This window comes from Nerophis ophidion, linkage group LG11 (genome assembly GCF_033978795.1).
Source record: "Nerophis ophidion isolate RoL-2023_Sa linkage group LG11, RoL_Noph_v1.0, whole genome shotgun sequence".
NCBI classification, from domain to species: Eukaryota; Metazoa; Chordata; class Actinopteri; order Syngnathiformes; family Syngnathidae; genus Nerophis; species Nerophis ophidion.
In genome coordinates, this window is record NC_084621.1 from 47884534 (window position 1) to 47897220 (window position 12687).

A 12687-nucleotide genomic window follows, 5' to 3' on the forward strand; every position below is an offset into this window, starting at 1 on the left:
AAAAAAAAGTACAAAGTTGACAACACATAATAATAAAAATTAATATAGTGCAAAAGGTAATGTACAGGATGTGATATAAACTCTGTTTCCATACGAGTTGGGAAATTGTGTTGGATGTAAATATTAACGGAATACAATGATTTGCAAATCATTGTATTCCGTTTATGATGGAAATATGTAAATATTAACGGAATACAATAATTTGCAAATCATTGTATTCCGTTTATATTTACAGTGGGGCAAAAAAGTATTTAGTCAGCCACCGATTATGCAAGTTCTCCCACTTATAATGATGACAGAGGTCTGTAATTTTCATCATAGGTACACTTTAACTGTGAGAGACAGAATAATGAAAAAAAATCCAGGAATTCACATGTTAGGAATTTTAAATAATTTATTTGTAAACTATGGTGGAAAATGAATATATGGTCAACCATTCAAAGCTCTCACTGATGGAACTCAGTATTCTTCTTCCACCAAAAGCGACAAGTTGAGTTTATACCAAAAAGTTTTATTTTGGTTTCATCTGACCACATGACATTCTCCCAATCCTCTGCTGTATCATCCATTTATCCATTTTGGTATAAACTCAACTCGTTGTGTTTGGAGGAAGAAGAATACTGAGTTGCATCCCAAGAACACCATACCTACTGTGAAGCATGAGGGTGGAAACATCATGCTTTGGGGCGGTTTTTCTGCTAAGGAGACAGGACGATTGATCCGCGTTAAGTAAAGAATGAATGGGGCCATGTATCGTGAGATTTTGAGCCAAAACCTCCTTCCATCAGTGAGAGCTTTTAATGGTTGACCAAATACTTATTTTCCACCATAATTTACAAATTCCTACAATGTGAATTCCTGGATTTTTTTTCACATTCTGTCTCTCACCGTTGAAGTGTACCTATGATCAATCAATCAATCAATCAATGTTTACTTATATAGCCCTAAATCACTAGTGTCTCAAAGGGCTGCACAAACCACTACGACATCCTCGGTAGGCCCACATAAGGGCAAGGAAAACTCACACCCAGTGGGACATCGGTGACAATAATGACCCAGTGGGACGTCGGTGACAATGATGACTATGACAACCTTGGAGAGGAGGAAAGCAATGGATGTCGAGCGGGTCTAACATGATACTGTGAAAGTTCAATCCATAATGGATCCAACACAGTCGCGAGAGTCCAGTCCAAAGCGGATCCAACACAGCAGCGAGAGTCCCGTTCACAGCGGAGCCAGCAGGAAACCATCCCAAGCGGAGGCGGATCAGCAGCGCAGAGATGTCCCCAGCCGATACACAGGCGAGCAGTACATGGCCACCGGATCGAACCGGACTCCCTCCACAAAGGAGAGTGGGACATAGAAGAAAAAGAAAAGAAACGGCAGATCAACTGGTCTAAAAAGGGAGTCTATTTAAAGGCTAGAGTATACAAATGAGTTTTAAGGTGAGACTTAAATGCTTCTACTGAGGTGGCATCTCGAACTGTTACCGGGAGGGCATTCCAGAGTACTGGAGCCCGAAATGAAAAAGCTCTACAGCCCGCAGACTTTTTTTGGGCTTTGGGAATCACTAATAAGTCCTTTGAACGCAGATTTCTTGCCGGGACATATGGTACAATACAATTGGCAAGATAGGATGGAGCTAGACCGTGTAGTATTTTATATGTAAGTAGTAAAACCTTAAAGTCACATCTTAAGTGCACAGGAAGCCAGTGCAGGTTAGCCAGTACAGGCGTAATGTGATCAAACTTTCTTGTTCTTGTCAAAAGTCTAGCAGCCGCATTTTGTACCAACTGTAATCTTTTAATGCTAGACATGGGGAGACCCGAAAATAATACGTTACAGTAATGGAGGCGAGACGTAACAAACGCATGGATAATGATCTCAGCGTCTTTAGTGGACAGAATGGAGCGAATTTTAGCGATATTGCGGAGATGAAAGAAGGCCGTTTTAGTAACGCTTTTAATGTGTTCGGTGTCTAGCAGGACCGATAATCAGCATTTCCGTTTTTTTGGCGTTGAGTTGCAAAAAGTTAGCAAATTACAGACCTCTGTCATAATTTTAAGTGGGAGAACTTGCACAATCGGTGGCTGACTAAATACTTTTTTGCCCCACTGTACATCTAACACAATTTCCCAACTCATATGGAAACGGGGTTTGTACACGATTGTGTATTTTTGCCTGAAAGGGAGTTGGAAGAAGATCATTTATTTAATCCCACCCCCAGTTCTCCATTCAGTGATTATTCACATGAGTTTCACTTTTACTTTGTTCAAGGATTATAATACAAATGTTGTATCATAGTGGCATTACCACAGATAACAATAACTATTACACTGTAACAATAATTTGTATCAATAATGTAGGAATAATGAATATACCAACAATGGTAATAGACAAAATACCAACAATGGTAATAGACAACTTGGCAATAATGGTAAGGTAAACATTGAGTACATGATAACACTTTGAGACAGAGTACAACAGCAAGTCAAATTAAATTAAAGACCCTCATCTCTATATTTGAACCAGACCCAATGTTTGTATAATAGTTTAAATCGATTAATAGTTTGGCATTTCTTGTGTTGTAAATCCAGTTCGTTCCATAGTTTTACTCCGCATACAGACACACAAAAACGTTTACGAGTGGTTTGAGCTCTCGGCAATGAGAAATACCCAAAGCCTCTGAAGTTATGAGCCTACACTTGTCTTATAAAAAAACGTTGTAAATTAGGCTGCAATCATTTATAAATGCCTGCAATGAGGTGGTGACTTGTCCAGGGTGTACACAGCCTTCCGCCCGATTTTAGCTGGGATAAGCGCCAGCGATCCCAAAAAAAGGGAATAAGCGGTAGAAAATAGATGGATGGATAATTTATTAAATGCTTTATATACGATTATTATTGTATTATATTTAACAAGGTCATCAAATTTGAGCAACTTTGATTGCATAAACAGATTAAGAGTATGTTCTAAATAACCAACGTTGTGAATGATCCACACTGTTCTTTTCTGTAATATGATCAGAGGATGAACTGTGTTGTGGTAAGTGTTCCCCCATACTTCAACACAGTATGTAAGGTATGGCAGTACAAAGGTGCAGTATAGAGTACAAAGAAGTATTCAACACAATATGGAAGGAATGGCAGTACCAAGGTGCAGTATAGAGTACGGAGTGCATATTCATTGAGGTATAGTTTTGCTTTGTTTATAATTGAGAGGCTTTTTGAGATTTTTGTTTTAATGTGTCTGACATGAGGTTTACATGATAGTTTACTATCAATTATTATTATCAATTATAACATTAAAGGGGACCTTTGATAAAATGGGTGTCTTCTGACTTGTAAATAATGTTACAATGTTGGATAGTCGTATTTAACAATGCCAAAGTATTAAATCTTTAATGGTTCATGCACTTGGGCCTGAGCCTCCACACAATTTTGGATGCCTCTGACCACTGGATTTTGGATATTTTTTTTAACTGTGGTCAATCAGTTATGTGGGCATTGCTGGTATGCAGCAGCTTGTATGTTTTCATTCTCGTCTAATGCCCTCCCACTTGATCTAATACTTATAAACTAATTACTTCAGTTCTTATTTGTCTTGATGACATTTTACACAGGACTGTTTTCAAGATGGACTTGTACAAAATTGTATTAGCCGCTAAACACCTGACATGAAATACGGCAAAATTAACACCGACATTTACTGACATAATTGCTAGTAAAATAGCTTTTTTATGCACCTCTGTAGCAAACAAAGAGTCATTTGGTGTACCAAATGTTGTGCCAGGTAACTCTATATCATATTCATTAAGTTTATTTTTGCCTGTGTATGGCAAAAAAAAAGCGGTTACATCGTCTTTAAGATATATATTTAACAGATGGTTCTTTGTAGTCAATATCAGCTCTAAATTACAATATATAAATAATGAATGTCAGAGTTTTCTCACACCGACAACACAAACACATCAGCTTTAACGCTAACTTGTTAGCATTAGCATTCTGTTCACTCGGGTTGAGGCTAATACCTACACAAATGGAGCGTTACTGATTACTTTTACATGTAACAGAGTAAATAGTTAATAATTAATGTCATTTATTTTCTTACCACTCTTGTGCTGCCTCCTTTATTTCACATTTATCCAACAATGTCAGAGTAGTAAGCAACTGAGATCGTTGCTTCATATCCGGCTTCATACGTCTCTCTAAATAATTTTAAAAGAGTCTGTCCACTTTTCGTATAGAAAAGAAGTTTCTGAAAATAATTAAAAACAATAAACTGCATGGATATAGTTTAAATACAACGGCTGAGTAAAAACACTGCTATAGAGTCCCACTGATCAACATTCTTCAGCATAAAGATGCCCCACTAAAGTTACTGGAAGTCAAAAGTTCATTTTGATCTCTATGTTGTCAACTTTGTTATAATGGAAATACGCAAGAAACAAGAAATAAAAAAGTTGTGTAGTTCAAAAATACATTTTAGGTACGTCCCTAAAACATTTTAATCATTAAGTGTTCGAAAAGGTTCAGGGTAGGCTCGAAAAGCCCTACCTTGCTAGGAGGAACTCCGAAAGGTTCCTGAAGAACTTAATATAGCTGGGTAGTTTTTGGTGGAAACACAGTGGGAAATGTATTTACCCGGGTGAGTGAGGTACAGTAGTTAAAAAAAACAAAAACACTTTGCTAGAAAACGGCCTATTGCTTTGCTTTCACGGATGGATTTTTAAATTTCGGGACTCATGTGAATGTGAGTGTGATTGTTGTCTGTGTTGGCCCTGCGGTGAGGTGGCGACTTGTCCAGGGTGTACCCCGCCTTCTGCCTGACTCCTGCTGAGTAAGGCTCCAGCACCCCCCACTATCCCAAAAGGGATAAGCGGTAAAAAATGGATGGATGGGACTCATGCAGATCCTAAATACACAAAATCCCTATTAACTAATCCAATTAGGCACAATACATTAAAACACTAGTGAGAACTTGTTGAATTAGGTCCTGACGTAGAGCAACTAAAACATTGGACCAGCATCCTTTTTGATGACGTTTAATCAGAGTTGCGTTTAACCATTGAATTTTGGTAATTTCCCTAACAATATTTTACAATACAAATATAATGTTGAAACCACATGCTTTAAGACGTTTATTGAATGTTATTTTTTTAAATTGTGACATTGATATACGCATTTAATTTGATCATTACCCTACAACGTGGTGGATCCAACATTAGACACACTAAAACATGTTGGGTTGAAAAATAACCCAATGTTAACCCAACTGCTGGTTCAGAAAAGAACGAACCACCTATTTGAGTTATGTTACCGCAACATTTTGTGTACATTTTTTCAACCCAACTTTTGTGTTAAATTATTTAACCAAAAAGTTGAGTTATGATAACTTCATGTTGGGGTATTCCCAACCAAACCATTGGATTAAATTATTTCACCAAAAAGTTGAGTTATGCTAACTCAATGATAGTTTATTCATAACCAAACTATAGGGTTGAATTTATTCATCACAGACGCTCACTACAATGTTGGGTTATTCCAAAGCCAACTATTGGGTTGCGAAATTTATAATAACACAAATATGTTCATGTACTTAAGATGTGTGATTGTAAATAATGTTAATGAGATGAATCCCTAATAAAATTACCCAAAATTGCATTACTCATTGAAAAAAAAAATCAAAAATGGTTCTTAGTTTTGAAAACCCAGTAACTGAGTTAAAATAATACCCTTATAACTCACAAAATGGATTGCTCTTCATAAAAATAATTCAAACATTAATCCCAAGTCGGGAATTTGGTGGGGCAGGAATTATGGTGTGTTGTTGTTTCTCAGGAGTTGGACTTGGCCCCTTAGTTCCAGTGAAAGGAACTTTGAATTCTCCAGGATACCAAAACACTTTTGGACAATTCCATGCTCCCAAACTTGTGGGAATAGTTTGGAGTGGGCCCCTTACTGTTCCAACATTACTGTGCACCAGTGCACAAAGCAAGGTCCATAAAGACATTGTGTGGATGAACTTGACTTGATGTGTGGATGAACTTGACTTCACCAATGCACTTTGGGAAGAATGGTGGAAAATTCCTATAAACCTATAACCTACTCAGTGGCCTAGTGGTTAGAGTGTCCGCCATGAGATCAGTAGGTTGTGAGTTCAAACCCCGGCCGAGTGAATACCAAATAATTTAAAAATAGGAACCATTGCCTCCCTGCTTGGCACTCAGCATCAAGGGTTGGAATTGGGAGTTAAATCACCATAAATGACTGCTGCTCGCCTCACTTCCCAGGAGGTGATCAAGGGGATGGGTCAAATCCAGAGGACAAATTTCAACACACCTAGTGAGTGTGTGACAATCATTGGTACTTTAAAGGCCTACTGAAACCCACTACTACCCACCACGCAGTCTGATAGTTTATATATCAATAATGAAATATTAACATTGCAACACATGCCAATACGGCCTTTTTAGTTTATTAAATTACAATTGTAAATTTCCCGGGAGTTTCGTCCTGGAAACGCCGTGTAATGATGACGTGTACGCAAGACGTCACAGGTTTTTAGAAAATATGAGCGCTGCACACACACACACACAGCTAAAAGTCGTCTGCTTAAACAGCACAATTCTGTATTTTGGACATCTGTGTTGCTGAATCTCTTGCAATTTGTTCAATTAATATTGGAGGAGTCAAAGTAGAAAGATGTAGTTGGGAAGCTTTAGCCTTTAGCCACACAAACACACGGTGATTCCTTGTTTAAAATTCCCGGAGGTGAAACTTTACTATGGATCAGCGAACATGGATCCCAACTGAATGTCAACCAGCAGATTTCGGTGAGAAAATTGTGGTAAAAAGTCGCTTCTTACCGGAGATCATCTAAGCTTGTGCCGTCCATACAGTTGCCGTCGACTCCCCTGAGACACTGCGCATCAAGACACCCGTAGAGACACACTTATCCGACTATCAGGTACTGTTAAACTCACTAAAACACTAGCAACACAATAGAAAGATAAGGGATTTCCCAGGATTATCCTATAGTAAATGTGTCTAAAATCATCTGAATCCGTCCCAATGCAATTGCGTTGTTTTTTTTTTCTAGTCCGTCGCTATCAATATACTCACACACAAATCTTTCATCCTCGCTCAAATGAATGGGGAAATTGTTGTTTTCTCGGTCCGAATAGCACTTTTTGTTGGAGGCTCCCATTAAAATCAATGTGAATATATGAGGAGCCCCCACACTTGTGACGTCATCGAATGCGACTTCCGGTAAAGGCAGGGCTTTTTTGTCAGCACCAAAAGTTGCGAACTTTACCGTGGATGTTCTCTACTAAATCCTTTCAGCTAAAATATGGCAATATCGCAAAATGATCAAGTATGACACATAGAATGGACCTGCTATCCCCGTTTAAATAAGACAATCTCATTCTAGTAGGCCTTTAACTTTAACTTTAAACACACTCCTTGACCCTGTGGACAGCCTTCCCAGAAGAGTTGAAGCTGTAATAGCTGCACAAGGTGGACCGACATCATATTGAACCCTTTGGGTTAGGAATGGGATGGCACTTCATGTTCATATGTGAGTCAAGGCAGGTGGCAAAATACCTTTGGCAATATAGTGTATTAAAGGCCTCTCTCATTTCAGTATACTGAAATGAGATTTTCTTATTTAAACTGGGATAGCAGGTCCATTGTATGTGTCATACTTGATCATTTCGCGATATTGCCATATTTTTGCTGAAAGGATTTAGTAGAGAACATCCACGATAAGGTTTGCAACTTTCGGTGTTAAGAGAAATGCCCTGCCTCTACCGGAAGTCGCAGACGATGACGTCACATGTGTGATGGCTCCTCACATATTCACATTGCTATTCGGACCGAGAAAACGACAATTTCCCCATTAATTTGAGCGAGGATGAAAGATTTGTGTTTGAGGATATTGATAGCGATGGACTAGAAGAAAAAAAAAAAAAAAAGTAAAAAAAAAAAAACGCAATTGGGACGGATTCCGATGTTTTTAGACACATTTAATAGGCTAATTCTGGGAAATCCCTTATCTTTCTATTGTGTTGCTAGTGTTTTAGTGAGTTAAATATTACCTGATAGTCGGAGGTGTACGTCCATGGGTGTCTTGACGCGCAGTGTCTCAGGGGAGTCGACGGCAGCTATGGACGGCACAAGCTCAGCTTTTCTCCGGTAAGAAGCAACTTTTTAACCACAATTTTCTCACCGAAACATGCTGGTTGACATTCCGTCTTGATTCATGCTCGCTTGACCGCACTCTGATCCATAGTCAATTTTCACCTCCAAGAATTTTAAACAAGGAATCACCGTGTGTTTGTGTGGCTAAAGGCTACAGCTTCCCAACTCCATCTTTCTGCTGTGACTTCTCCAATATTAATTGAACAAATTGCAAAAGATTCAGCAACACAGATCTCCAAAATACCGCGTAATTATGTCGTTTAAGCAGACGACTTACAGCTGTGTGTGTGTGCAGCGCTCATACTTCCTGAAAACCTGTGATGTCTTGCGTACACGTTAGAGATGCGCGGTTTGCGGTCACAACCGCGGAGTCCAGTGATAAACCGCGGGTAGGGCGGGTGACATGATGAAAAAATTGATTTTAAATAGATTCTGGCGGGTGGCGGTTGAACCAATTCGGAAATATATATTGTAATAATCCCAGGAATGTAGGCTCATAAAATTTCTTCGTTTGTCTTGTCTTTATTGCACAAGATGTAATACAACCACACAACAGCTCTCATGTCTCTAACGTTTTTCCCGGGACAACTCGAACTCTCACTTCCTGTCGACAACGTCACTTCCCTATCTCTCCCGGAAGTCCCCCCCCCCCAGCCAAAGTCATTGGCTAACACCCCGTAGCCAGCCGCTACATTATACATAGTTAAATGTTATGTTGAAGAGGTTCATTTAGCCTACTGACGTGTATTTATAAATGGTTGATTTATACAGGCTAGAAGGTAAAGTGTTGTACCTGACAACTCTTGATGGTACAATCCATATAACACGTCATAGACAACGTCACGCTAACATCACGTGACACCTCTGATGAAGGCTGCAGAAGCAAGTTTGCCCCAACTTGTCAGGTACAACACTTTACCGTACTAGCCTATAGAAATCAACCACTTATAAATAGTTAAATGTTGTTACCCACATACGAAAAACAAGCAGCACTCTTTGAAACAGTATGTGGGCATACTTTTATTTTGAAGTGTCTCGTTTGGTCTGTCAACGGATGTAAGGAAGCTACTTCCGGGTATGGCCAACGAGGTATTTGTCATTTGTTGGTATTTTACTTGGTAAAATGTTTGAGCCACATGCTGTGCATGTTATTATTTTTACGTTTGTAACGTGCTTTATTTATTACAGTTTTCACGGAGAATTTGAAGGGAAAGAAATGTTGGTTCGGGTGGGTGGCGGGTGGATGACGACTTTTGTGATGCGGTTACGGGTGATATAATTGCCTATCCGCGCATCTCTAGTACACGTCATCATTACATGACGTTTCCAGGACGAAACTCCCGCAAAATTTAAAATTGCAATTTAGTAAACTAAAAAGGCCATATTGGCATGTGTTGCAATGTTAATATTTCATCATTGATATATAAACTATCAGACTGCGTGGTGGGTAGTAGTGGGTTTCAGTAGGCCTTTAATTTTTTTTTTCTTTTGTCTCAAATGTTCTTTGTTCTCCAGGCAGTGCATCCGATAGACTTTCTAAATGTATTCATGGGAATTAAAATCATATGCCAATACCACTCCTGTCTGATGTAGTTTATGTCACTTTGCACATTGTTATTATAGCAAGTGGCCCTCTATATCGTGCATACTGGTGCTTGTAGAGGGCGGGACTCCTGTTTGGAGAGCGCAATGAACTAGGCGCGGCCAAACGGAGCCCCATCCATCTATCACACGTGTAGACAAAGGGGGGACTCCACAACACTAAGCTGCGTGGGTCCTTCCAAACTTTACTTCTCCTCCTCCAAGACGCGCGGAGCAGAGCACCATCAAGTGAGTCGCCTCCCAGATAAAACACTTATTCTCTGCGTGTTGAGCGTGTGCACTCCCGAAAGTGATTTTTGTGTGTGTGTGTTTTTTTTGTTGTTTTTTTTTTCTAGTAAAAGTTGCCGCTCTTGTTGGTGCGTCAGCGCTCAAAGTTGAGCACAAAGCAGCAGAGGTAGAGCGACATAGGGAGAGGGAGAGAAAGAGAGAGAGAGGAGCGGTCCTCTTTTCCTTTGTCCGATGCTCTGTCTCAAGCTTTTTTTTTGGAAGACGACTTGAAAGGATTTCGTCATGACCATCAAAAAGTATGTTTACTTTGTCACTATTAACTTTGCTACAAGTGAAAGGAAGTTGCTTTTCTGCTCGTATTTTGTCGGGATGGTGCGACTCTCAAGACAAAGCAGATGAATCAGAAGTTGATTGCGCATGCAACAAAAACAAAAAAAAGAAGAGCTAAAGTCGTTGAATTAATAGATTGCATCATCATCATCATCATGCAAATGACAAAAAAAAATACTTGTTTGATTTGTCAGCGCGTTTTATTTTGTGTGTGTGTGTGCGAAGTTGCGAATTCTGCACTATGGGAATTCAGAACAATGTAATCAGGTGTAAAGTCAGCAGGGAAGATACTTAAACTTGTTGGATGAATTAATAAAACCTCTTTCGAGACCATGTTGTCTCTAATGATTTGCTATACAATGCATTGAAACGAAATATGGGTTGGAAAGTTCCCATGTGTTTACTGGAAACAGATCAACAGGTATAAGCGCAGCAGCTTCTTTGTTACAGTAAAGGCTCCTTTGTTCTCAGTCCATGCAAAGAAAAGTATCAAGAAAGTCCACGAGGAACAAGTTTTACCAAGCAAAACAATATTTTCAGAAGGGCACGTTGTTTAAAAGTTGTTTTATTTTTTGTAACTTTTTTTTAAAAAACAAACAAACAATGAAACTTCTATTAGGAGATGACTACTAATAACAGCCTACGGTGTTCATTTAAAGTTTATAACAACTCCACAATTTGCACTTTGTTTTTCAAAATATAAATTTTTATAGAGACAAATAAAAGTGTGAGATGTTAGAATTTACTACATAAAGCCTGATCAATATCTAAACACAATATTATACTTTTTTTTTTTTTTACATATTCGTTTTGATATTGGAATTTTGTAAAAATTTTAACATATTTGTTAACTTTATTATATTTTTTAAAGTTTGAAACTTTTGCAAACTTTTGACCATCAACTCCCAGTCAATGTTGACTATTATAGAACGCTGGTTTCACAATATATTTCCTATTTATTATTATTATTTAGAATTGTTCCACTCCGTTTCACTAACTAACAGGTTATTGTTTCACTTTATTGTTTCTGATTATAGCTGGACTACGTAGAGAAATATTTTCCAAATTTTGGGGAGAACGACGGAGGTACGAACTCCAGAGTCTTATTTGAAGAAGCTTTAAGGATTAAGAGACAGAACACTTTTATTTTGGATAAGCTGAAGAACTCATACGGATTCAAACCTAAGCACCAGGAGCAGCTTTGCCTAGAGGGATGCTTTCAAGGCATACTTGGAAATGTAGGCAACAAAAAAAAAACCTGGATATACTTTGGAGATTAAAGGAACGTGATGGTCTCCTTCTGCACTTCGGCTTAAACTCACCGAGATGGCAGACTATTGCATTTCCGTCCATCATAATTGGTAAGTGACCAAGATTTCTATCCAAAGACTTGTTCTTTTTCCCTTTTGTCTTTGTCATGTGGAACCAACACATACACACACTAAAATACACTGACATTTATGATATAATACATTGCAAAAGTCATAGAGCAAGTGTAAAGTCAAGCTGTGTCCATGTTTAATTTTTCCATCCCTCTTTTATCCCTAATTAGGCTAACATTGGTGTATCTATTTGTTGCCCCCTCTGTGGAGGGCTCAAATATCATAATTCTGTGAGGGACCGAAGAGATAAAGCATTCATATTTGTGTTGTGTTACTGTGTAAAGTTGATTTATAAAAGCCTGATTGTTCTAGCAAAGGTCAGTAGTGGTTTAATGATCACTTCTAACTTGTGCTAACAATGTGTGTAAGGGAAAGTGAGAGAGCCTTTCTATTTTTTTCTGCAGCCCCTTATCAATGATGTCATTGAGAACCAATGAGAGCAAGCATTGGTTATTGTCAGCATCCAAGCCCCGCCTCCAGCCTCTCTTTTTTGCATGGCAGAGGCATGTGTACTCATGCAGCATCCCATTCTCACTATGCTTTACTGCAGAGACACAAAGACTGTGCTTTTTGTATTCCATTTAAACTTATCAAAACACAAATCTGTTTAGACCTAACGTATTGAAGGTTTGAAATAAACACTGAAATCCTATTGTTGGTAACCTTCCAACATACAGTGTAAGGCAGGGGTGTCAAACTCAAATACAGAGCGGGCCAAAATTTAAAACTGAACGTAGCCGCTGGCCGAGGTTGAACAAAATCATCCTTTAATAGGGACCCAAACACGTTTTGCATTGAATATTGACCAAGCAAGGCTTATATAACTTTAGAGTGACATGCAAAATCGAGTTTAAAATAATAATAATTAAAAAATATCAATGGCATATCAAATAAAATAAAAATACAAATTGAAAGCCTCTCTTCGGCGGCGGGTTTGAGTT

The 12687-nt window shown here is 38.6% G+C and overlaps 1 protein-coding gene across 5 annotated transcripts in view; it reads left to right on the forward strand.

The window, feature by feature from the left end:
* The first annotated feature begins 9919 nt into the window (after nucleotides 1-9919).
* LOC133562210 (uncharacterized) overlaps nucleotides 9920-12687 on the forward strand; it is a 243489-nt gene continuing 240721 nt past the window's right edge. For 3 of the 5 annotated variants that reach the window (XR_009808856.1, XR_009808852.1, XR_009808851.1), the window contains exons 1-3: nucleotides 9920-10034; nucleotides 10142-10330; nucleotides 11402-11725. The gene's annotated coding sequence lies outside the window, so the exon portion shown is untranslated. The remainder of the gene's footprint in view (nucleotides 10035-10141; nucleotides 10331-11401; nucleotides 11726-12687) is intronic. The other 2 variants (XR_009808854.1, XR_009808853.1) reach the window with 2 other exon arrangements.